This window comes from Numida meleagris, chromosome 8 (genome assembly GCF_002078875.1).
Source record: "Numida meleagris isolate 19003 breed g44 Domestic line chromosome 8, NumMel1.0, whole genome shotgun sequence".
NCBI lineage: Eukaryota > Metazoa > Chordata > Aves > Galliformes > Numididae > Numida > Numida meleagris.
In genome coordinates, this window is record NC_034416.1 from 8,539,070 (window position 1) to 8,564,104 (window position 25,035).

The window sequence follows — 25,035 nt, forward strand, 5'->3', positions numbered from 1 at the left end:
AAAAAGGTAGATGCTATGGAGTGGGTGTTTGTTGTGGTGTTGTCTGTTTTTTTTTCTCCTGTCTACTGCTTTGTAACAAAGGCTGAGAAAGAAGCAAGCTCTTTAGTCAGAGGTGAGGCTGCAAGGAAGACACAGCCACAAAAAAATAAAAATACTTAATGAAATATCCTTTTTCTCCCCCTCACATACATAAAATTACTGTTTAAATACTCCTATGGAAACTATTTCATAAAAAGTTGTATGACAAGAAACAAATTACATTACACACTAGAATAATACACCAAAACGTGAGTAAATAAGTAAATGCCTAGATATAACTAGGAACAACATGAAGGGTTTCCATCTGTTTATTCTTTATATACAAGGCAAGGTTACTGAAAGACAATATTCTACCAGAAACCACGCTCTGGAACTGACAACTCTAATTGTCGTATTTGACTAAGTGCGAAAAGAATGGAAAAATCATGAATTCATAATTCAAACAAGTTCCTATTACTTTTTTGGAACCATTGTCTGAGTAAGAATCTTGGGATGCAGGCTGAAAATTAACATCTTAAGTCTAAAAATCTTTCTTCTAATCAGTAGACTTCTTTTCCAACTACAATATATATATGCACAATATACATACATTTATGTATATATATACACACACAATATATATATATTTTTAAATGACCTGAAATAAAAAAGGGAAACTGCATTTAATAAAGGGAGCAGAGGAGACTGAACTATGAAGAAAAAAAATAAGCAGAAGTTGCTAACATCCATTTTTCTTCCCTCAGCATTAAATGGAGCCTTTTAGGTACCAAAAGTAAGGACCTGTGGCAAAGTTAGGCAGAACTGTGGTATGAAGCTTCTTATGCCCTCTATTTGCCTGTAAAAGAGCAAATATAGCCTTTGAGCATTAAAAAAAATTGATAAAAGTTAACTTGACACCTCTTAGTACTATTCAACTAGACTACAGATCCCAATTCTCCTGAACCTGACTTTGTAAGTAGAGTCCTATCACTCAGAAAAGACAGTAATCGGAAAGACCAGAAGCTTTTTTTTTTAAAGCGTTGGTTTCCAATGAAGAACACAGATGTACAGAACAACGAGGTATCTAAACACACGCGTTCATAAACAAAAGCTTTTTCTTTTGTAGTTACTGAAATTACAAGACAACAAATCATCATTTATCTGACAATATTCTGTTTAGCTAAGACACCAATCTGTTAAAAAAAAAAAAACAGGCTGATCTATGTAAGTGATGTTTTTAAATACAAGTATTACATAAAAAAATGGAACAGCCAGCTAAACAGCCCAGACTTGGTGTCACAGCCTCCACTCCAACTTGAACAGCGAATAAAAAAGATCTAGTTTCTTAAAAAGGTTCTGATTGAAACCACCATTACTTCAGCCACAAATTAGATGGCTTTTACTAACGATGCTTCAGCCATTTAAACTGTCTCATGACTGCAAAAATCCCTGCAATGCTTGTGCACTGAATCTCCTTTATAAGAGCAAACGGAGCAAGATGCTAGCAGGCCTCCTGAGCTTCATGTCGGAAACTTTTTCACAGGAGCCCAAGTCTATTGTGTACGATAAACCAAGGGGTGCCGAAGGAGTTGGTTGCTATGGTGGCATCTCATAAATCATCAATTATTGTCTGTTATTATGGAGGTGACAGCCTCATAAAGAGATTTGCATTTTCGGCTAATTTTAAGATTTTTTCTGCAGACATCATTTGCTTTGTAAAAGAAATGTCATGACAACCATAGAACACTTAAGCTTGTTATCGGGTAGTCAGGCATTCACTTGGTCCCTGTCGCTTTGGCATTTGAGCATCGCAGCCTCTTTTGCATTATTGAGTAGTTTATCTTTACAGTTCATAAATATATTTCTAAACACGGGGACGGCATAATAGCAGAATGGCGGCAAACGCAACCAGGGCTCCTGGTTGCCACGGCAACCTAAACTGATCAATTCCCTGTCACCATTCTAAAAGAGGCACCACTCTCCTGCGGCCCCAAACACTAATTACAAATGCAGGCCCTTCGCTGGCATGTTCAGCTTACAGATTAAAGCAGTTCATGCCTAATTTATCATTTAACATGTCCTCCCACATTTGTAGTGCCGTGCAGAATGAATAATAACTTCACTTGTTTACAGCATTTTCAACTTAATTTCACTAATTAGTTTTGCAGTTGCAGGAATTTCCAAGGGCTGCTAAGGCAGGCCCCGCACATAGGTCCAGTGCAGGGCCTGTGCACAGGTCATTGCCAATCCCTCCAAGCGCAGCTGGTAAGTGATAAGTTTCACATGCAGGTTCCCTTCTTTCCCAAAAGCATAGCTTTTCAAGCAGCTGGGATTACCGAAGCAAAAATACCATGCCTTCCTCCTGCAAAACGGGCCCAAGTGGTGACACCTCGCTGGCCTCTGCCATTGCACTTCCCATCAACCTTCTATTGAGTACATGAGGTAAGATCTGGTTGTGGTCCTTAAACTGAACGCAAATACTTGTGTTTGTGTATGCATCCACACTTTGTGTGTGCATCTGTTTCTAGACACTATTTGCAGAATTCCAAGCACCACCACCCTGTCCGTTCCACAGAGCTTCATGATGAGCACCCATGATGTCCCGAAATAATCTTTTTCCACTCTTCAGTCCGTAACAACAGGGCAGAAAATGAAGTCTCAAGCGAGGCCAAAACTTGTTGCATCCTATAGAAAGGAACCTGCTTAAGAAATCCTGAAATCCAAGATCGGATGTCAGGAATATTCTCTGACCTTTTTGGTCATACAACAGTATCTAAGTTTGCATACTTGAAAATGTTTGAAATAGCAAAAAAGACAGGACCTGAAAAATTTCTCTCCAACAATCTGAACAGTTTTGTGTTTGAATGCTGCTGCCTCCAGGGAGCTCAGGAAGAGGAAAGGAGTTTTTGGTTCTTCAGTAATATTTGCACTATCAGAGCCACAAAGGAGATCATCTGACAGCCTCTGCCCCAGGCAGCTCCTCCCTGTCATCAGTTTTACAAAAGGGTTCCTTCCCAGAACTCCTGTTAATCAACGAGAATTATACATCCAAGGAAAGTCAAAACCCTTCAGTGGCTCTGCAGGGACTCGACAAGAGGGAGCGCCGGAGCACTTCCACCTGCCACGCAGCTGCGGCCTCCGCGCTCCAGGGGCCCTGGTGCAGCCCAGCAGCCTGCACTCCCAGGTGCCACCAGCCTTCCACACCCACTTGCTAGCTGTGCAGCAGCACTTCAGCATTACCACCATGCCAAGGCAAAGCTCCAGGCCCTTATTTCAAAGGGAAATATGGTCAGCTTGAAGCAACGAAAACTCATCTGTGCACAAGTGGCTGCTGATCAGAGGTGCTTGCCGAACAATGCACAGGCTGGAATATTACTTTATATCATGGTGGTTTTTCATGAAATGCTGCTTCTGCCTTCCACAGCTTTTTAGTCCTGTTTCATATATTCAAGTGACAGTTCCAAAGCACCATATTCTAACAACAGAGCCGACAAAGAGAGTGAGAGCAAGTAGGCATAGGCAATATGCTAGTGTAAGGGCAAACTCAGAGCACAAGCACTTGCACCACGGCAAGCCAACACCAACTCTAGACTCCTTACTTAAGTGCTTCTGTTTGTCTATATGCTATCCTACACTAGTAGTCCACGTGACTTTTCATGTCCAGCTTTTTCATGTTTTCTTGTACACTGCTACTGTTTTTCAGTCCTATCAAAACCAAACTTCAAACTACACATCAACAGCTGTCTAAAAATGCAGTTCCTACATGAGAATACACAATTCCCCCCCCCAGAACTGACTGTTATATCTGCTAGTCTCCTTAAAATGCTAATTCAAAACTCATATTTCAAACAATAATAAGAAAAAATTGATTATTCATCTTCGCTTTTGAAGCCATCTGTTAATGTCAGCCGCTGACCACAGAACTGTACAGCCTGGGCAACAAAAACGTGAGCCAGGCAGGTTCTAGAGAACTCTGGGTGCTCAAGTAGTAATAGGCAAACAGCTGTTGACTGTACGTGAGTTTTGTCATAACTCGTTTTGTCTTCCAGCTGCTAAGTAGTCAGATTCTTAGGAAATACCTGTTTAAGGCATGGAGTAGGCTGTGCACTATTAAGTGTTACTGGAATAAGAGCAATATGTATTAACAATAATCACTCCGTTTTTATAAAATGATTATGATAATTGCTCATGATTGGCCTTTTATGATTACATACTCATTCACAATCTTGCTTCTCATTCCTGTTGAATGCATAAGGCTGCTGCATTGAGTGTTGACAAAAAGGCAGGATCATTTGACTACTTAAGGTAAAAGTTGTTCAAGTCTTGCAGTACTTAACACTTCTGTCCATTTAATGGTATGTTTGCCAAGACACAGTGTGTTTTTAATATCATCTCATCCCTATCCATTCCTGTTATTTAATGAAATACAGACTTCATCACCTGCACAAAACCTTGGCACCAAATACCAACCAGATTAACAAAGATGCTAGTCCAGTCACTTCATGTTTATTTTGCCTGGCAAGCTGCACTTCCAATGGAAGATGGTATACTGTGAGCAATGGAATGCACCAAGGATGTACGGTGACTATAGAATCTCTCCTGAGAGTTAATATAGAACCTTCACATTATTAAATGCAACATGCAGAGCATTACATTATTATGCTACACATGCCTAAGGAATTTTAGTATTCACAGGATTATGGTAATTAAGTCTTCCTTCACTTTGGGTGATGTGACACTTGCTTGACTATAATGTCACTCCACTTAAAGTCTGTGTAAACAACATTATCTTAGTCACTCTGCATTACATTTCCAACTGTGAGCAAAATTACAAGGTCAGAGTGGACAAGAATGTAGGTAATCCCAAGGAAACATCATGTAAATGACTAGCTCAAGGTTCAAGATGGGTTTTCAAGGGTGGTAAAAGGCTTATGTACTACACCAACGTTTAGTATTGTTTCATAGAAACTATTACTAGCAAAACACATTTCTATTTGTAGGGACATTTAGTCAGTTGGAATATGTCAAACTTTTTCTTTTGCCAGCAAGAACTCAGCTGTCAAAGACACACAAGGAGTAAAAGAGCTGATTCTGTAAAAATAAAAATAAAAATAAAAACCTCTAAGAAACTAGAAGATTAATTAAATCTGTAGGTGACAGATGGAAACAAAGAAATATATATTTCAATGCCATCCTTAACATACCATAATAAAATCTCCATTGACCTGTCAGTCAGGCAGCTCAAAAAAAATATTAATCTTGTTGTTAAGACCAATTCCTTTAATTCACTTAGCTGAATTTGCTTTAGCTTTGAATATCAAATAGGAAAGCATTTACAGTCCTCTTTCGTGATTTTAACTGTCAAACAGAAGTGCAACTGAATCTCTTTTACCTTTACAAATATAAACTGTGCACACAGACATTTCTCAATCTATACAGGTCTTGGAAAGAATACTCCTGAAGGGCAAAATGATCCATCACATGGCAAGGCCAGTTAAGCTATTAGTGAAGTTACAGTTACAGGAGTTTCCCTTTATACCAGTGCTCCTTTAGTTCTCAGTGTAAGAGTTAGCACACTCCTCAGTCTTAAACTGGACAACAAAACCACACAAACAAAACAGTTGCTATCCTACCAGTGGCATACAGTAGCTCACAAGTCCGTTAGCTATAAAGGTTTCAAAATGCACAAGTTAACCTCTTCTCAGTAACATAAAACCAACTAAACAGAGAAAGCCTTGTTAGCAGTTAGACATTGCCTAGAGTTGTTCAAACACTGTGACTACACAAGCATTCAAGCCCACATTCTTGGAGGCATAACAAAAATCAGGCTGAGCTGGGATTTAGCTAGCCACATCAATACGAGGGCTGTAATAATTTCTGGGAACTCCACCTGCAGACAAGTGGCATCCAGCAAAATGTCACTGACACATCACATACTGCAAAATGTCATTTCAGTCATTTCTATCTTAAACAGTAGCTGTGGGAAATTTAATTAATGACAAAAGTGTACTGTTTCAGATTCTGTCATGTAGGAATTATGTTCATAAGTTCACTGATAAAAACAGGCCTTCACCAAAAAAGCTAAAGGAATCAAATCTGTCCGCACCTTGCTACTGCTCAGAATGTGGATCGCCATGAAGACCCACGAATGCTCTCCAGGTTCATGCCTCACTTTATGCTGCAGACTTTTAAGTTCAGGCGGGAATACAAGACGAAGTCCATTATCTGATCAGTGGCCACCCAGCCTACATTCTGCTTCCCCAGGTAAAATTAGAAACATCTTCATTTTTCAGTAACAAACTAAGGAAGAAAATGCATTACTACTTACCAGACAGGCATTTAAGGTAAAGCAACTGTTAATAACTGTTAGTCCTTTAAACACAAATTGCACCAGCTGGTTCAAAAGCAGTACAGAACTCCATCTCACCTGGTAAGTTTGTTCGGTACAAAGGCCATAAGCCTTCCAATGGCCTTAAATAAGATGGAACAGGGGAGCTGAAAGCCTGTTCCACAGGCTGGACTCACAGAAAGCTCCGGCAATGTGAGAGTGCCCACTACAACGCTGGAACAGTATAAGAGATGCCCTCAATGCCTAACATCTTCATAGAATTCAGTCACTGTAGCCTACTGCTATAATTAGTCATACAGAATAGATTGCCCCATATCTGAAATATTTCTACATTAGTTTACCCATTACACTTGTTATTTCTGTTGCACATTAATGGTACTTGCCAGATATTACAATGTATTCTTACTACAGGATTTAACAGAAAAATAAATAAAAACTAAGTGCATATAATGTTACTAATATAAACAGGCAAAATACAGAGATTATTGACTTGGTGTCTACTTTGGCAGCAGCTGAATTCAGTCTCATGACTTATGGTTCTGATTTAGTGAGGGTTGCCTGTCACGTACGACTTTGTGACTTCTTTCGTATGTTTTCTTTGAAAAGTAAAGGTTTTCTGTATGAGATTGGAATTTAATTGTTTCCTTTTTAGACAAATATGCTTTTGGATAGATGCTGATGGAAAGGGCAATCACATGTCAAAAGGGCAGCGGTACAGTGAGATTATGTGCTGAGGTCTAGGGCAGGACAGGCAAACAAGGAGCAGGGGGATCTCGGATCACTTGAGCAGATCCTAATAAATAAAATCTCAGATAACAGGCTTTGTTTATCCTGTATAAATGCATATCACCAGGTCAAATCAACTTCTGTTATGTTAACTACTTAAGTTACTATCTTATTAACAAATATGCCTGATAGCGTAACAATATTCCCATCTCAGTGCATCTTTATAATACTTTTTTTTTTCCTTAAAGAATAAGTAAGTATGGATGTGATGTCCTGCATCTTGAAGGAATGAACTGTCCTAATTTGGGAAAAAGAATAAAAAGAACCGCAGCAAGAAAGAGAGCTTGCGTGGTCGAAGTCGGCAATCCATGTGTCTCATGGCATAGAATCTAGAAAAGAAACTGTCAATGCTAAGCATACAAAGAATGTCCTACTTTGAAGAATACTGCACTATTAGATATATCAGACATTTCAAATTTCAGTTTCCAAAAAATTTGTTAGGCTATTCAGAAGGAAAAAGATTTCAAATCTCTTTTTAGAATTGATAGCCATCTCTGTGACTATGGCACTTTCTCCACAGACATTAACAAAGCACACCCAAAAGAGATGATTAAAATGGTTACTAAATAAAGCTGACATAGAAAAACACATGAAAACTTTCAATTCTTTCACCAAACTTCTCCCTTAAAATAAGATCTGCTGTCATTTCCCTTGGCTCCCCCTATGCAAGCAAGAATATACCAAGGAAGAGCAGGTAAAGATTCCTTTGGAAGAAGACAAAGCAAAACAATCGTTTCTCACTGAGAAGATTTGCACCGATGTATTCCAATGCTCTACCAAAGTGATTCATTTTGGAATATTTGACAAGCGCTGTTGTGACAGCTAAAGAAACAGGTCTTTAAAAAACATATATGTGGGTCATTCCAAAAGTAATGTCTCCTACTTACTTCCATGGTAACTACAACAGACACGAAGAGCACAGTAACGCTGTTTGAAAGAGCCAATTCTCAGCTACAGAACACTGTTTTCCAGTGCAGTCATCGCTATGAGCTGTGCATTTTTGCCAGTGATGAACAAGGCCTGCAGGCCACACTGATACAAGTCTGCACCAGTGGAGGTGACCCACTGTCACCACTGCTGAAATGCACCACCTTTGCCTCACCATGCAAAATCCACTGCTTGGTCTCCAGAAATGTTCAGCAAGCATCAATGAATGCCAGTGGGTGCCATTTTTCTCCCCATGGAGGAATTCAATGACACACCTTAGCTCCGTATGCACTTCCACGTCAGACACCATTCTGTCAGACTGCCCCTCGGCTGCCATCTGTCACACACCAACAACATGTAACAGGATATTGGTGGGAAGGTTCAGCTTCTACAGCCATCCCACCAACATCTGTCTCTGATGTCACAGGCCAACATAATAAAATGGGAGGCATTACTTTCAGAGCAGCCCTCATATAAATGGAAATATGTCCTTCAAACACAGTACTTCTATTGGCAGCAGGGGTGGAGACGTTTTAATACGCAACCCTGGTAGCACACCCTAGCATCCTCCTTCTTCTGTATTACAGGAGAAGTGTAACTAAGATGTATTAATAGGCTTCAAAGTGTTTGATGCATGCCATGTTCACGGACATAAATGTGACATCTGAAAACAAGCAAGTCCTACTAAGATGATACCCTTCTATGCTGTCTACCAGCGGCAGTTTTCTCATCATTAGAATTATTCAAAATCCATTTTATGCCAAGTAAGTTACTCTACAAATTGAATAGCTGGGACTGACTCTAAGTAGTTCCGATTTATCAGAAAGCTTCAAATGCAATTCCAAATCCTGTTACATCTAATGACATTCCATTTCACCCTTTACTCTGACAACATCACCCAGTAGCTCGCTATTTCTTGAACTTCACTATTTGATTTCTCCTTCTTCTGAATTCACTCTTCCTTAAAAATTGTGGAGAATCACTAACTTTACTCTTCAGTTTTCTAATTGATTTTTATCACAGTCAGGTCAGCAACATCACCAATTTCACTTTGTTTTCACATATGCTTTTTATCACTTTCTTTTTGGTTGAATTAATACATTTTTCAAAAGCAGTACATTTTTCACAACATTCTCATTAAAACAAGATTCGCAAGCAGGTTTTAGTGGTGCTAGAAAGAAATGGATAATTCTGTTTATCCACCTTCTACACTTCAATAAGATTTAGGTTCTTCTTTCAAAGCACTTCTGTTCTAAAATGACAGAAAGCAGGAAAATATTCTAATTTTGGAGGGGTCCAAGCTTAAAGTCATACTAAACAGAATAGTAACTTCTCTAGTATGCTGTGATTCTTAACTGCCTCTATTCTGTGTTTCTAAATTATTCAGGGACTACATTCTGCAAATGCATCTGTGCGAGTTTAAGTGCGAGTCAGTTCCATCCATTTGATTCTTGTGTATGTAGTACATACACAATCCCCGGTGGTTACCTAATGAAAGTGATGCTGAGCAGAAATCACTGCTCAACACAGCTCATTTTAATAAGAAAGTCTGGTGGGTTTAAATAATGTCTTTTAACTTTTTTTTTTTTTAAATCTCATCCATTTCTGATACGAAGTCAATTTAATAGTTTCCAGCATTAAGACTGTTAAGCTCTATTTAATGATTTTCCAATTTCTGCTCCTGAATCACATAGGAAATATATGAATATGCTCCAAGTCAGAAGAAGAAAGGCAGTAAGTCCAAAATTATATCTAACCAAAGCTAACTTAAAGATCATACACCAAGCCAAAAAAAAAAAAAACTGCAGTGATTGAAACAACATTGAACCTAAATAAAATTCCACATTCATTATTCAGGCTGTTACACAAATCAATACAGATCTTTAAGTATCTGTGTACTCCTCTGATGGACAATTTCTAGCTACTGCATTGCTGAATTTACTAGCCTGGTCTTTTAAGTAGTTTAAAGATGGTCACAACTTGTTCCTATTTCTCTTGGAAGCAGGCTGAGTAGCTTTGGATCACAGACAGAAGAAACAAAGTTTCAAATAATCCAAATACACGCTTGTTCCCTTCATACCCCACGGAATGAAATGGGGTGAATATAACTATAAGCAGTTCTGTATCATTTAGAACAGTATACAGTCATTTCAGTGGTTTGCACACACTTGGAGGGTGTTTACCAACTTTGCTGCGTACACCAATAGGTAATTTGCTTCATTTCAAACTCTACAAATTATTATGATTCTTGCAAATCTAATTTCATTCTAAGAATTGGCAGCTAAACTCCCTGATTTGCAATGCTTTGTCACTGAAAAATACAGGAAAACTTACTTCCTTTATTGTAGCAGTATACATTTTTAAAAGCCATTTAAATTTGGTTAAAGTAACCCTAGAAAGACATTTATTTTCTGGTTTACATCATTTCTTCTGCAAGAATACAGAACCCAGAAGAACCAAGAACTGGAAATATTTCCAATACTTTTCTATAGGATTGCTGTTGTTTGCCTTCATCACATTAGGAGCTCACTTTAACCAGCTCAGATAGGTTCTGCTTCTCCTTAAGAATACTTCACTACTGTCCACAAAAGAAAAACGCATTCTGATAACGAGATACTTATACCTCTATTAGTGTTAATATGCTGCAGCTACTGATAACAAAAGTTGTTAATGTAATCCTTATAAGAAAACGAAAACTGACGTGAAAGGAATCTAGTGAGTCTTCAGTGCAAATAATACTCTTAGACCAAGCCTGCAAAAGCTTCAAAAAGCCTAATGATTTCCTCAGATGTGCTGTAACAACAAAGAATCTCATGATTCAGTGTCAAACGTCTGCTAGAAGCCAATGTTCATCACAACTAAAATGACTTGTTCATCATAGATTCCATCAATAATTGTTTCAGTATGTGAATGTGATCAATGTAGCTCTCATCAAGTATAAATCAAGATATATATTTTCTAATGGGACTTTCAACATTCTTATGGATCCTATTCAACAGAAAGATTCAATCAATACAGCAGCTCAAGTGATCAGACATCTTTTCTCAAAATGGCAGTTACTTACAAATACAAAACAACAAAAACATCCTAAAGTTCTTAGCATGCAACATTTAAATAATTGGATGGCATACTGAAAGAGGCACCACTACGTAGTACTAGACTGTGTTAGACCTGCACTTAAAAGCTGCACAATGAAAACGTAAATGTTTAAATTATTATATCTAAACAGCAACGTCAGCGGCAAAACTCTAATGGATCGAGACTACAAGATACAGTATTTATCAAAGAGAAAGGGAAATACCAAGTGATGTGCTTAGAGTTGTTCATTTCCTAGAAAACTGATTTCATTTCTAAAAGTTGACAGCAAACCTAAGTACATTCAGGTGTTTGGTTTGTTTTTTTTTTTGTGTGTCACTGTAGCTGAGCAAAGCCTGTCAACCTAAAGACTAAAAAAGGAACAGCATCTCTATCTCCATCTTATCTGTTTCTCGTTCTCAGTAAGTATTTTAAAACATTGTTCTTGGATGATCTGTCACAGATGGATGCAGACTGACCAGCGCCTCTCCATTTTACTGCCAAGGTTGTTCCCCTTGGTTAATTATAAAATACGGTTTTCACATACGAAAAATCAAACTTTAAATTCTCAGTCTAGACCTTTAAATGATAAACACGAGGCCATAACATTATCTTATTCTCTTAAGTATAACTGTTTTCAACAATTCTTGGACTTTACCAAACTGCCTTTTTATGCTTGTTTTAGTTTTATTTAGTTACTAAAGACACATTGTAAGACAAATTATTTTTGAAAAGCATAATTTTAAGACTGATCTAGTTATATCATCTCTTTTTAAGAGTGCATTTACAGGACTTCTAATTGATTGCCCTATTTTGATAATTCCAGATGAGTTTTATGCTAAGACAGCACTGCAAAGCTTCTCACCAAGTCTGGTTCATTTGCCACTGCTTTTTCAGATGAACAATCCTGTATTAACTGACAGACCGGCAATATGGGTGCACAGGAGGCAAAGCTCAGAACCCAGACTAATAAGCTGTGATCTTGCAGCCTTCACTTGAAGACCATGGATGCATGCTGCAGATGGTTTACCAGAATTAAATGTTCTGCTTATCCTCTGAGAGTTCTGATGCAGTCAGACATTTACACACACACACTTACATGCACACATAGTGCTGACGATCAACATTTCATAACAATGACAGAATAGAGATCCTTCTTTAAAAAGATCCACCAAGCCTTCTCCGGTTTGAAGGGTTTCCTCTAGTTACAGATACAAATCTACAAATCCCAGATACATTTACTTAGGTATCAAGCAAAAGCCAATGCTCAGCCACGATAAAACGACAGAAGCTGTAACCTCTCATGGTAGTAAGATTTAACAAATCCTGCAAGTTTTCAGGAAAACTCCAAATCTCCTAAAAGTTTTTTGTCCATCCCCATTGCGTGTGGGCACGTTTCAAAAAGGCTGAGCAACATTATAACCCAAGGCACATTCAAAAGAATCCCTGCAACACCCTCCAGCGACAATCAGTAAGATCGTTTGAATATTGAAGAGTAATGTCAGATTTTTCCCTGATGTTCATTAACACATTATTTTTTCTAAAATTACCAAACAGAGCCAATTAGGAAAAGTAGAAGAGAAGCCTGCTTCCTTTGTCTGTTAGACCCTCTGCTTGAAAGAGAAAGGCAAAAGAAGCAAGTGCACAGGGGTTGCTGAGTTACTTGCTCAACTGACATATAGTTCTCTTTTTATAATAATTTCTGATATAAAAGAAATAGAGTTATATATTGATATATAATTCAGGAGATTTTATATTTTTCAATTAAATGCCTTTCAACCTTTGCTCTTTAAAGGTTATAGAAATTCATGATTTCAGCCTGTCTTCAGAGATCCTATCTTTAGTCATAAGGTCAATCAAATTCCCCTTTTCAAATGTTACATCTTTAAAGAATATGGTAACCAGAACAAAAACAATATCCTAACTGAGGTCAGAAGATTTCCTAACCTTCACATATATTCCTTACATTCTTACTCTATTACTGATTAATGTACCCTTCTTCCTATTTTTCCTGTCTTATGTTTCATTTGTGTTTTCAGCAATTTTACTGATTGTACTTCACAAACCCCTACAGATTTGCAATTAAAAACACATCCAAATTACTTCAGCTCTTTCTGGGGCTGCTACTTTGCTGTAACAACTTGCAGACCCGCTTGTCTTGCTTTACCCTATAAATACTGCTAATGAAATATCACATGGCTTGATGTTTCAAAGCTATCTTAATTTACTTTCAGAATGGTACTTTCAGGTACAAAAACCATAAATGCTATAAACTTTGCATGAGTTGCATTTGCAATTATTTCCAAGTTGCACATACCACAGAAGGTAAACATTTTATACAAATTGAATAAAAGAAATCACCTGAAACAAAATCCTTGAAATCAGATTTCCATCCTCATCTTCTGATTTCAGTTCAGTTAGAAGTAAACTCCCACATCTTCAAAATTCTTAAAAGAAACACAGGCAACAATTTACAGCTTAAGGAATCCATAGTCTGAAGAAGATAAGGCTGTGAGGAGACCTCACTGCGGCCTTCCAGTACTTAAAGGGAGCCTGCGAACAGGAGGGAGACTGACTTTTCGGATGAGCAGCTAGTGACTGGACAAGAAGGAACAGCTTTAAACTAGAAGACTAGAGACTTTCATTAGACGTTAGGAAGACATTCTTTACTCAGAGAGAATGAGGCCCTGGCACTGTTGCCCAGAGAGCTGTGGGTGCCCCATCCCTGGAGGTGCTCACGGCCAGGCTGGATGGGGCCCTGGGCAGCCTGAGCTGGTGGGGGCAGCCAGCCCATGGCAGGCGGTTGCTAACGGATGGGCTTTAAGGTCCATTCCGACCAAAGCCGTGTTATGATTCTATGACTCATATACAGCCGAGTACCACTACGGTTAGTGTCACAGACATTCAACCAGAATCTCAGACAGAAGAATGTAAGGTCCGTTTAGAGAAGTTACAATACAACAAGCTGCAGTGCAAAAGAGCATGTATCCAACTATATACAGCAGATAACTTAGTGCAATTCAAAGTCAGTTGAAAGATTTTTCTTTTAAAACAGCAATCTACATTCCAAAGGCTGCTCAGTTTTCTATCTTTACTAAGTTAGCTCACTGTACAACACAAGCAGCTTTAACAGTGCTCCCTCTCTCACCACCACCCCCACAGGACAAAGGTTTATATTAAACCTAATTCCTCCCCAGAGAATGACTATTGGTTGGGTTGTTCAGTTCAAACACATTAATGCAGTAATAATTTAATTACTGATATTACAAGGTTAGTGCTGGCCGTGGGTTTGGGCCATCTCAAAACAGTGACTCACCAAACTATGCCATTTAAGAAAATATTTCTCCAGCAAGTTCACTACAAGCTACAGAAGCATTGCTGCCAGTGGTCCCTCCTATACTACTGATGGCTAATTTTCTAATCTGGTTAGCATATTTTGCTGTCAGGGTCAAGAGAAACCATCTGGACCATTTTGCTACAAATTCTTTCTTGGCTAAATGTAGTTTTTATTGTAATTTGCCTCATTTCCTCCTCATACAACAACAAAATGCTGCTTGTGTGCACACACTTTAGTGACCTGACAGAAGTCCATATCAACTCCAAAATGCCTCACCGCATCTGATTTGTTTCCACATCACTAGTTTCTTCTTCCATGTCATCTTATAAATGCAATACTGGAACTGGCTGCTACAAAATGTCAGTTCCATCAAAGTCCTGCAATTGATAACTGATCACTTAGTAGTTCCCTCATTTTAGAAATCTATTAGTTGACTTTTCAGCCACCACATCAGAATAACTTAAGAGTCCTGAGTTTTACTCACTTAGCTTACAGTAATTCTTTAGTATCTCTTAATTCTGCTGTAGCAATTCAGAAAGAGTCTCTTGGAGACTGTACTTCAGTGACTTCACTGAATGCTGCAGGGCTATTGCTTTATTCACCTGTATGACAGCTGTATACGTCTGCAAAGCTACCATAACCAAGAAGTCTAAACAGTACAAGCAGACCCTTACACTAAAAATGAATAGCACATCTTCCACTATAACTCTGGGCTACTTCTCATCAGCAGGCCTACGCACCTTCTGAAACTCCATTAGATGTTTAACTGAGTATAAGAACTGAAAGTCAACGTATGGTACCAAGGAAAGCCAGGTATGATATTCCTCCCCAACTTCTGTACACTTTTATCAACTCAATGACTCCCAGTTCTTCCAAGACTGCTGCTGTCACCATTTGTCATTAGCTGCCAGATTCACTAATCACACTGCTAGGTTTATTTCTCAGATGCTCTTTTAGTTTTGCACTAAATCAGTTTACTTTCCTCATAATTAATTTAAAATGCCCTTTTTGTCAAGCAGTTCAGTAATCAAAACTTTCCAATTTCTAGAAGTAATTTAATTCCACTAAATATCGCCTAATGTACACAAGCAGTTCAAATACTGACATTATTCATACCACATTACTCTGCACTGTCAGGTATCAGTTTTGAGTTTAAAAGATTACACCCTAAATCCAATTTCTCTTGGGTTTCCTGTCTTGGTTAGTTATAGCTGTTCTTTTCATGAAAGACCATTTGTCAGAGCAGACTTCAACCTTCTTCACTTTAATCCTGCTCTTCAGGTGAATACAAGATACCACAGAAGCAGTCAAACCAGAGACTAAATGGAAAATACCACAGAAGCATCTGAGGAATGGGACATGCCTCCATACAACACAGCAGTAACCTGCCTCAACTCCAGGCTTTCGAGAGAGCACCACACAACTTCAGTAGCTCAGCTTCAAGAGCCACTCATTGCAAACACATCGTCCAAAAATGCAAAATGTGGCAATGTGTTCAGGGAGAGAAGAGGATGGAAATTTGATTCTATGACTTGAATTCAGCAAATTACTTTTTCATTCTTTCTTTCTAGAGATTTCAACTGCTGTTGTTTCCCTTTATGCAGAACATATTACAGGATATTTGCTGCTATTCTGCCTTACACTGTCTAGGTACAGCCTCTTTAGCGTTTGTTTTTACTCGAGTATTTCTGTGATTCCTTATATTTGCCTTCCTTTAGCTATTTAAAACGTTACTCTTACAATATTAGTGTCTTTCTCATTCTAGGTGAAGATTATATACAAAGCATGCCCCAGCTCTCCTTTTTCTCATTAAAACCCTGCCCCAAAACAGACTGAAGGCTTTAGCTCCCTCCATCAACCTCCTGCCCTGCTGCTCAGCCCAGCGCTACCACCCCCGACAACCTCAGCTGCCTCACTGCTTCCGCATGTTTCCAAGCACAATGCTTACCCAGAGCAGTCTGTATTCACATTTTAAACCCGGAAGTCACACTATTCATCACAAGTCACTCTCTAATAATCAGATTTAAATATTCTCAGATGTATTTGTCAGTCTACTGCGTCATCCCAGAATGTAACTTGTTCAAGGAAGCCAAAAGAAAACTAAAAAAGTATCAGAAAAAAACATGGCTTTTTCACTTTTGTTTTTACATCCTCAGAACCGAAGTCTTCCACAATCTGCACCCCACACAACTGAAAAGACAATAACTGCCACCCAATTCTAGGCAATGTGAAGGCACAGCTAGGCCATATAGTTTATTTCTATTATAACAATATATTAACAATATTATGACAATATAAACAATATAGGGGTCCATTCACACCTGATAGCACATCCTAATTCAATTAACTGCAGGTCCAATGTTTTAAAAAATTCACTTGCTGGTGTCTGTACTAGTCAAATATTTTTGTTATTCTTTAATTAGAATATTTCCTGGAACAGGACTGAAATTTTAGAGAGAATGTCCCTTTCAGTTTAAAAAAAATAACAGTATCCTATAGACAGCGGTACATAGGATTAGAATTGTATAAGATAGACTGCTTTGCTCCATTCTTCCCTGAATTCAGAAAGGTTGGTTTTCTCCTGGGGGGGCCACTTTCCCAAATATAAAAGTACTCTGTTTTGTGATCTGCGTAGACATCCTTCGAAGAACTGACAGGATTGAGCCTAATATAATAAATTAATCTGTTGCTCTTCCTAAAAATTCTTAGATGAATACTCACTGTAGCAGGAACTGGACTAGATTTTTCCTTTGATTTATAAACATGGTTCAGTCAACAAAAACATCTGTGACTGGATAGATAAACACATGCAATCACTTGTCAACACAAGCAGCAGCAGGACTGGATATTGATAGATTTGTATCAACACTGAAATTGTAGCATATATAATCTCTTCTGTCTTTTGTTCAAAGTCTTCTTCCACCCTAACACCCAAAACATCGGCAAATTTATTTACTCTTAATTTTGCAGGAAATGAGCAATCTCAGGATGCATCTCAGAATGATTCTCCTCTCCCAAGACAGAAGGCTCAATTAAAACCTATTTGCACAATAGTCACATAAACACAATACAGATGTTAGGGTGCCGAGTCTTTTTTCAAAAATAAAACCAGTCAATAAATTGGATCAAGTTTAATGTGTTTTTTTCTAAGCAGCACTAAAACTGCTTATTCCTTCTAACACAAACCAAACGCATGATCAGAAAACAAATAACAAATGTTTAATTAGCTAGAGATTGAAATTCACCTTTTCCCCCCATAATTGCTAGGCAAATCAAACTTCCTTCTAAAATGCAAATCCATTCCATAACATAGAAATGAACACAAAGGCAGAAAGGTTTACATGTCAAATGGCAATTTTCCTAAATGGCTCACACTTCAACTTGTTTTCTTTTTCATACCTTCGCCCGTGACAAAAGATGTAATGGCCATCATTACTCAGATGTTTTGTCAGCATACCAAGATGAATGCACTCTCTCTGCCTCTCGCTCAGTTACCTCACAAGAATTCTCTTCAGCGTTACATTAACAACACCTTTCATAGTTAACAATTTGATCTATCACACATTTGACTAATGTTACCCATCAGAGTTCTGTGCAAAGACTTCTTCATTCAGGGAAAGGCACTTATTAGATTCAAATACATCCTCACCCCTTAAAAAAAATTATTTTCTTTAATTACTAATATACATTAAACAGGAACAATCCATTAGCACAGCTATCCCATAAGCTGTCCTTAAGTGTAAGCGGAACATCTCACCAATTAATTACAACCACGCTGCTCCTGCGGTGGGACAGTGCTAGTTCCCCGCTGCACAGCTCTCCTTGGAGTACAGGCATGGTGGGCTGCGCTCCTCAGGGCCAGCACAGACACGTCAGGCCACGCGAGTCACAGCTGCACCAAAATAACTGCACCCAGGGGCAGACAGGACAGGATCACCAGTTCGGGAGCACAAAGCATCCAAACAAAATAAAGCAACACCAAAACCTTGGGCATCGCTGACGGGGTGGCATTTCAGGGCAGAACAACATGTGACTGAAGCAGCAGCACTGAGTGGCAAGCACGAATCTCTAAACACTGCGACTCTGGCCCTACCACACCTTCCTTTTCCAAAATTCATTTTTGTTTAAAAACTGAAATTAGCAATACAAGTCAGAACATGCTTTGGATGCTCATTCAACTGTGGATTGACTTTTCAAGTGAAGTCCCAGTTGACTGTGGAAATCAATACGGATTTTTAATGGCACCTATAAATCTTGCTGTATTTGACATAACTTGCAAACAAATAGAAAGAATCGTCAGGAAATTATTTTTCCCAGTTACAAATAATTACTGTTTATTCGTCCTTACCATTATGCACTACACTCCACTGGAAGCATCAACCATACCAAGAAAATTATTTATAAAATTGTTTACGATCTTTTACGTTTGCTTTTTTTTTTTAATTGTTGTTGCTGTTTTGTTTTACAGAATATAGCCAATGAATCTGCAAACAAATAAGCTACTCTTTCTATTCCAAAAGATTATCAAGATAATTTTTCTTTCCAGAAATGTTTGGATCATGATTTCTTTTCCAAAGAGTCTTGAGAAGTTAGAATGTATTAACTGCTCTGAGCCTGCACAAAACTGTCTGAAACAATACACCATAACTTACACTACTTAGAAAAAAAGTATTTTCATGTTCTGATGTAAACACTTTTGTTTCCTGGCATGTGTTCCAGAATCACTACCTTTAAAGGAAACTGCTCCATGCAATAGGTTCTTAGCTTGAGTTGAGCTCTCCTTCAATAACACACGTGAAATTACCATTACCATTTTACTTGCACAGCAATAGGGAAAAAATCCATAGCAAACCCTTCAATACATTATTTTATATCTGTAATTAAAAGTTATAGCATAGGAGCCCTGACAATTTATGTTTCTCCCTTTACTTTGAAGCACAGTATGTTATTTTCTCCTTTCCTACAAAAATTATTTGAACAATTAAATCTCACTCAGATCAGCATAAATTGTTTGCATGCATGCCAGAAGCTAGAGATCTGTTTTTGAAAAATCCAGCTCACTGGAACTGCAAAAGATGTTTGACTTTTTCTATATATAGGTGAGGACATCGGTCACTTCATATGAATGAAAACAAACATGCGCATCGTATATTGTAATACACAGAGACATGAACAAAGCAAGCAAATTAAACCTACTCCTGACAATCACTTAACGAGCTGAATTCCTTCCGTGTCTAGATAAGATAAAACCTTCTTATATGTATTGGCATTATTATTAGACTAGAGATAAAAAAAGTTAAATGAGACATACCAAGTACTTCAGTGTATTTGTTTCTATTATTATCGCTGATTTACTCACTGAAGAGTCTGTATTCAAGTTTTAAAAGTACAGGAATTATCCAAGACTAATTTTTGCAGGCAGACTCCATTTCTACTGTCAGTCTTTAAAGAGAAGTGCGGTAGGACATAAATCCCTTCTGGTTCACCATCTGAAAGCAATCAATGGTATGGGACGGAAAATACACATTTTGGTGTAGAATGAAACCTTTCACATTTTTATTTTGAACCATGATGTAGAGTTCTACAGCAGAGATGTGAGACATTTCCCATAGGGGATCAATTAAGTAATTACATAATGACTACAGTCGTAGCTTAAGGAAAACTCAGCCTATATTTTCATTATAAGGAGAAAGGCTGACGAGGAAGGAGAAAAAAAACCACTCACTGCCACACTCCGATGTATGTGACAAACTGGATTAATTTACACGTGTCAACATTCATTTCAAACCGCACCTCAAAGCAAGAAGTCCATTTTCAAAAGGAGACAGCTGTCTGTAGCCACATCCTGCAGAAATCTGCCTGTCATAAACCCTACGGCACAACCAACAACTGCAAAAGCCACTTCAGAGTATAAAACTGGATACGTTCTGTCATGAGGGGAAAAAGCAAGGCTTCGGAACAGGAATAACCATTGTTCTCAGAGTTAGTACCAGTGTCATGCCATGACTTAGCATCCACATGAACAGCATGAAGGGGTGCTGCGCTTTCAGGGCTTTTCTTCTGAACTTTTTAACCACGACTACAGGAACATGGAAGCATTCCGTTGCCTGCACAGATCGGCACTGACTGCTCCATGCTGGACCAAAACGCAGACATGATGAAGTCCTTGCACAAGGCAGAGGTGGCCAACGCTGCCCAGGGGGCCGTGGGGCAGCGGGACTGAGACAGACAAGTGGTTTCTCCCATACTCCTGAGTAAGTTATTGTAAAGAATCAAGGAGACCTCACTTTATTTAAACAGCAGCAAATTCAGCGGCTCCTACAGTTGTCACTGGATCTGCGGGACTTGGCTGGACTTGTACCCATGGCAGAGCTGTGCTTGTCAGAACCAGAGCTCATGGCCTGATCCTGAATTCCCTGCCTTGGCCTATCAGCCACTTGTCCGTCTGCATTTCATCTGTAACTAAACTCAGAACAGGAAAAGGACACTTCAAAGAAACTACACAAAGTACTGCAAAATATTTTAAGAGGTTTAGGGCATTTAGGGAAGAATAATTCTCGTCTGCTAAACAAAAATATAATTTTGACCTAAAGTGCTTCTTTCAGCTGTCACCAATTTTCTCAACTGTGATATCTCTACAAATACAAGAAATGATATTCAACACTTCTGACCATTTTACATCTATATATAGTTCAATAGGTCTGTAATTAACAGTCTTGTGGAAGAAGTCAGTCCATTATATTAAACAGCAGAAAGAGAGGATGTGTGTTTGAAGCAAAAATACCTATCCGAAGCACAGCATGATTTATACAGCTTAGTGCATACTTGTTGCAATCTAAAAAAATACTACAACCATGAAATCTATGATGAGAATGCTTCATATGAAAACCACCACAGGATTAAGTTCAAGAAAGGAATTTCTCATGCAAACTTTGCACTCCAATCTGAACTTTTACTGTAAGCATTCACTTTCAGTTCAATTATATTTCAGGGAGTATTTAGCCAGATACTCTGGAAAATTTGACTTGTTCTTGTCTACTTTAGGAATTAGAGGAGACCAGAGATCACAGCTGTCTGGAACAAGATTATGTTTGTAAAGTACAAAAATATTAAAGATGGGAATACTTTTAAAACAAACAAACATAAAAATCTCAAAGCAAATACAGATATCTTTCATCTTATTAAGAAAACATGTGACTGTTTCCTTTTTCGTTCTGTAAGAAAGAGTCTTATTCAATTGTATAAAAAAACCCTCTGAAATTCAGATGGGCTTTTTTCTTCCACGATTACAAAATTGTTTTGAAATTTAAGTTGCGCAACAGAAAATGTTTGGTGAATAAATGATGCCTTGACAAAATAAAATGCACAGATTCCTGCTAAGCGAGGTCTTGAAAGAACTCCAAGATTAAAGGAACATAAAAAATGAATTACCCTTTTTCACCTCTCAAGAGAGTAATCCTACAGGTCAGCTTTGAGGTACAGCTGAAACAAATGGTAAACTGTTTGGTAAACAGAAGGATTTTTCAGCAGCCCTTTTTAAAGGAATCATGGGAAAGTTTAGATCTAATCACAGCATAAAGATGAGTTCAAACTAAGGTTGAATCTTTTTTATACATCCTGCCTATAAAGCACACAACATGGAAAAACCAGGGGGCTCCACGGGACACAACTCATATTAAATGTCCTATTATCTTTGTTCTTGCTTTTATAAAGTGATTATTTGTTTCCTAAAAAAAAAAATAGTTTCAACATATCTCATAAAACCTTATATCAAATTAGTCTCACCAAGCAGCACACTAATATTTATCTCCCCTGCCACTTCATCAAAAAAAAAAAAAACCCACAACGCTGAATGTACCAAAAACCTCACAAAACTTTTGTAGTTCCCTCAGTCCCATCCATAAAGAGCTATACAGTATAATATATATTTCACTACGAAATAGCAATTTCATTCCCTGCTTTCTACTTGGTGCACCCTGGATTAGGTGCTTCTTTTTATGTTCCCCCTCCAGAGGGCTAGGGCTGGCTCTCACAGGGGAAGGGGCTGTCCTGCAGCCCAGCCCAGGCCACGGTAGGAAAGCTGCTGCTATCTGTACAGTTGCACCCACCACTGGCAAAATCCCTCAAATTGCTTCTCTCCCTTACTATGAGCACTTGATGCACAATTCAGACCAGAATATGGTATTTAAGTACTTATTAGAGAAGTTATTCCTCAATCAGAATGCAAGAACTGGAAATTTTCAGGACTTAAAAAAAAAAAAACCTGCCAGAACTTGGCCTCAGCCTCCCTCCCGCAGCAGAAAGGAGGCTTTATTTTGTTTTCTTAAATATTAACAAGAGAGATGCAATCCTTCAAGAAGCCATGCGGGCAGCAGCAGCACAACTGCATCACTCCCAGCACCAAAAGAAAACATTCCACCTAAGCTTAAAACAAAAATGCTAAACTCTCAGCTGCGAGTAACAGCATTCGTATTTATCTGGAAAGGGATGGCAAGTCTTTAATTATTAAACCAATTGCATTTAGCAGATGGTCAAAGAAAAGTACTTTTAAAAAGTTGCCCAGAGGGTTATAAAAATGAACAAGCTAAAACAGCTGCCAGCTGGTGCGTGAAATCAATAATGAGAAAACGAGTTCTACTGTATCTTTGTTTTCATTGTCTGGCTGAAGACAGCGAGGACAAGGGAAGGAGAACTTCACAAATGCAGTGAATGGACTACGTAACTAATTAGAGAAAGACAAACATCTGAAGTTAGGTTGGAATGGGGGAGATGGCGCGAGCTGTCTGCGTGCTGCCATGCGGGGCATGGTGTGGGGCTGCGCCGAGCCCGAGGCACACGCCTTGCTGTCTGCAAGCAGCGAGCATCACTTGGGTCAGGAGCACAGGAAAATACAGAGTGCTCATAAGCAGCAAAAGCTCTTTAAGGCCAAAAAAATCTGGAACTAGGCAAATATGTTTTAATGATTTTCTTCAGTTGGTATTCATCTCAAAAAGTAGAGAAACGGGCACAAAACTGATCGGCACACTAAAAAGTTTGGTGAAAGTTTTCCATACGTCAGCCTAAGGAAGTGCTATGTATCTAAGAGCATGAACTAACATTAAATCTCAGCCTCCCAAGACCAGTCGCTTACCACCAATTTTTACTCTCCAAATCCCACTTCAGGCTCTAGAGCATTTTAAATGTTGGGCCTTTCATCAACTTTAAAATAATACTAAGCCTCTAGAATAAGACATCAGAACCTCAGACAAAAAAAACCGCAATTTTTCAGATGAGCTAAAAAACCCACAAAGCAACCCTTTTATCATTGCACTGCACAGAAACCTGAATACCTTGTACATAAAAACAATAAACACAACAAGCATGTCATTCAGTAGCAGATAATTTATTAGCTGAATACCTTATTTCATGGCCAGGGGCTGTCCCTAAGCCAGCTGAAGCCATCCCTTTGGTTCAGCAAGCAAGCAAGCAGGCTTATTTTTAAGGGTCACCCTGGAGAATGATCAGTTATTTGATGAAGGAAGGAGGCGGAAGAGGGAAGCAGTCACATGCAGAAGGAAACAAAACAAGAACCAAGAAAAGCACATTAACTAAAATGTCAGCTGCAGATTACAGAGGTATCACAGTTTCCAAATGCAAACAAAATAAGAAAAATTTTTAAAAAGACCCTTTCACTGAAAGACTTCAGTCTACTGAACTACAGAATCTTACCAACTTGCCTACTTTTTCCCCCAGTGAAGGCTCATTGATAAAAAGAATGACTAAGAAAGGTGGAATAAATTATTAATTGCTGATCAAGACAGCTAAATAACTCAACACAAAAGCATTCCAAATGTTATTTTTAGCATATAAATAGCACACTTTGTTTTAACTTACATCAGCTGTTTTCTTTATCAGATTTTTATCTTAAGATGGAAACAGTACACACCGCTCTAACCCCCCTTCAGCTGTTATACTTTGTAGAACTTTATCTCAGCAAGTAAATAGGCCTCTGTGCTTGAACTCACATCAGCTGTTTTTCTAGTTACTATTGACAGGACATCTTGAAAAGTTCTCCTTTGCACACAAAGCCTCTGTGCCTGTATTAATGCATGGAATTGATATTTCCTGTGGACATCCGGATGTAGACAAGGTAATTAGCATTATGCTATTTGGTTTATGCAACAGAATGCTTCTTTTTGCAATACAAAAACTGGCTTTATTCCCATTCACAAGACAAACATTTACAAACTGGCTACACCATGTGCAGGTTGGTAGTGGTCTTGCACACATTCACTAATACAACATACAGTTACACCCATTCTGACGTGTACTTGTTCTGGTATTGTTTTGTATTTGTTTCTTTTTTTAAATCACCTACATTTGTAAACAATGTTTATTTTCAGAAGCTCAATTTACCTTCTGTTATCACGTAAGTTCTGTATAAACAAAGTACAACCATCATTTTTCTATTCTGCTGCTCGGTGAGGCCTACTTTCAATCACACAATACATAAAATGCAGATTGCTAGAACTGAACATTAATTTTGCCTGTTCATTTATTTAGG

General features: G+C 38.3%; 1 long non-coding RNA gene across 1 annotated transcript; it reads left to right on the forward strand.

Moving 5' to 3' along the window:
• Positions 1,457 to 7,720, forward strand: LOC110403050. The gene is made up of 3 exons (XR_002441471.1): positions 1,457 to 2,460; positions 6,037 to 6,282; positions 7,342 to 7,720. It is a non-coding gene; the product is annotated as an uncharacterized LOC110403050 (long non-coding RNA).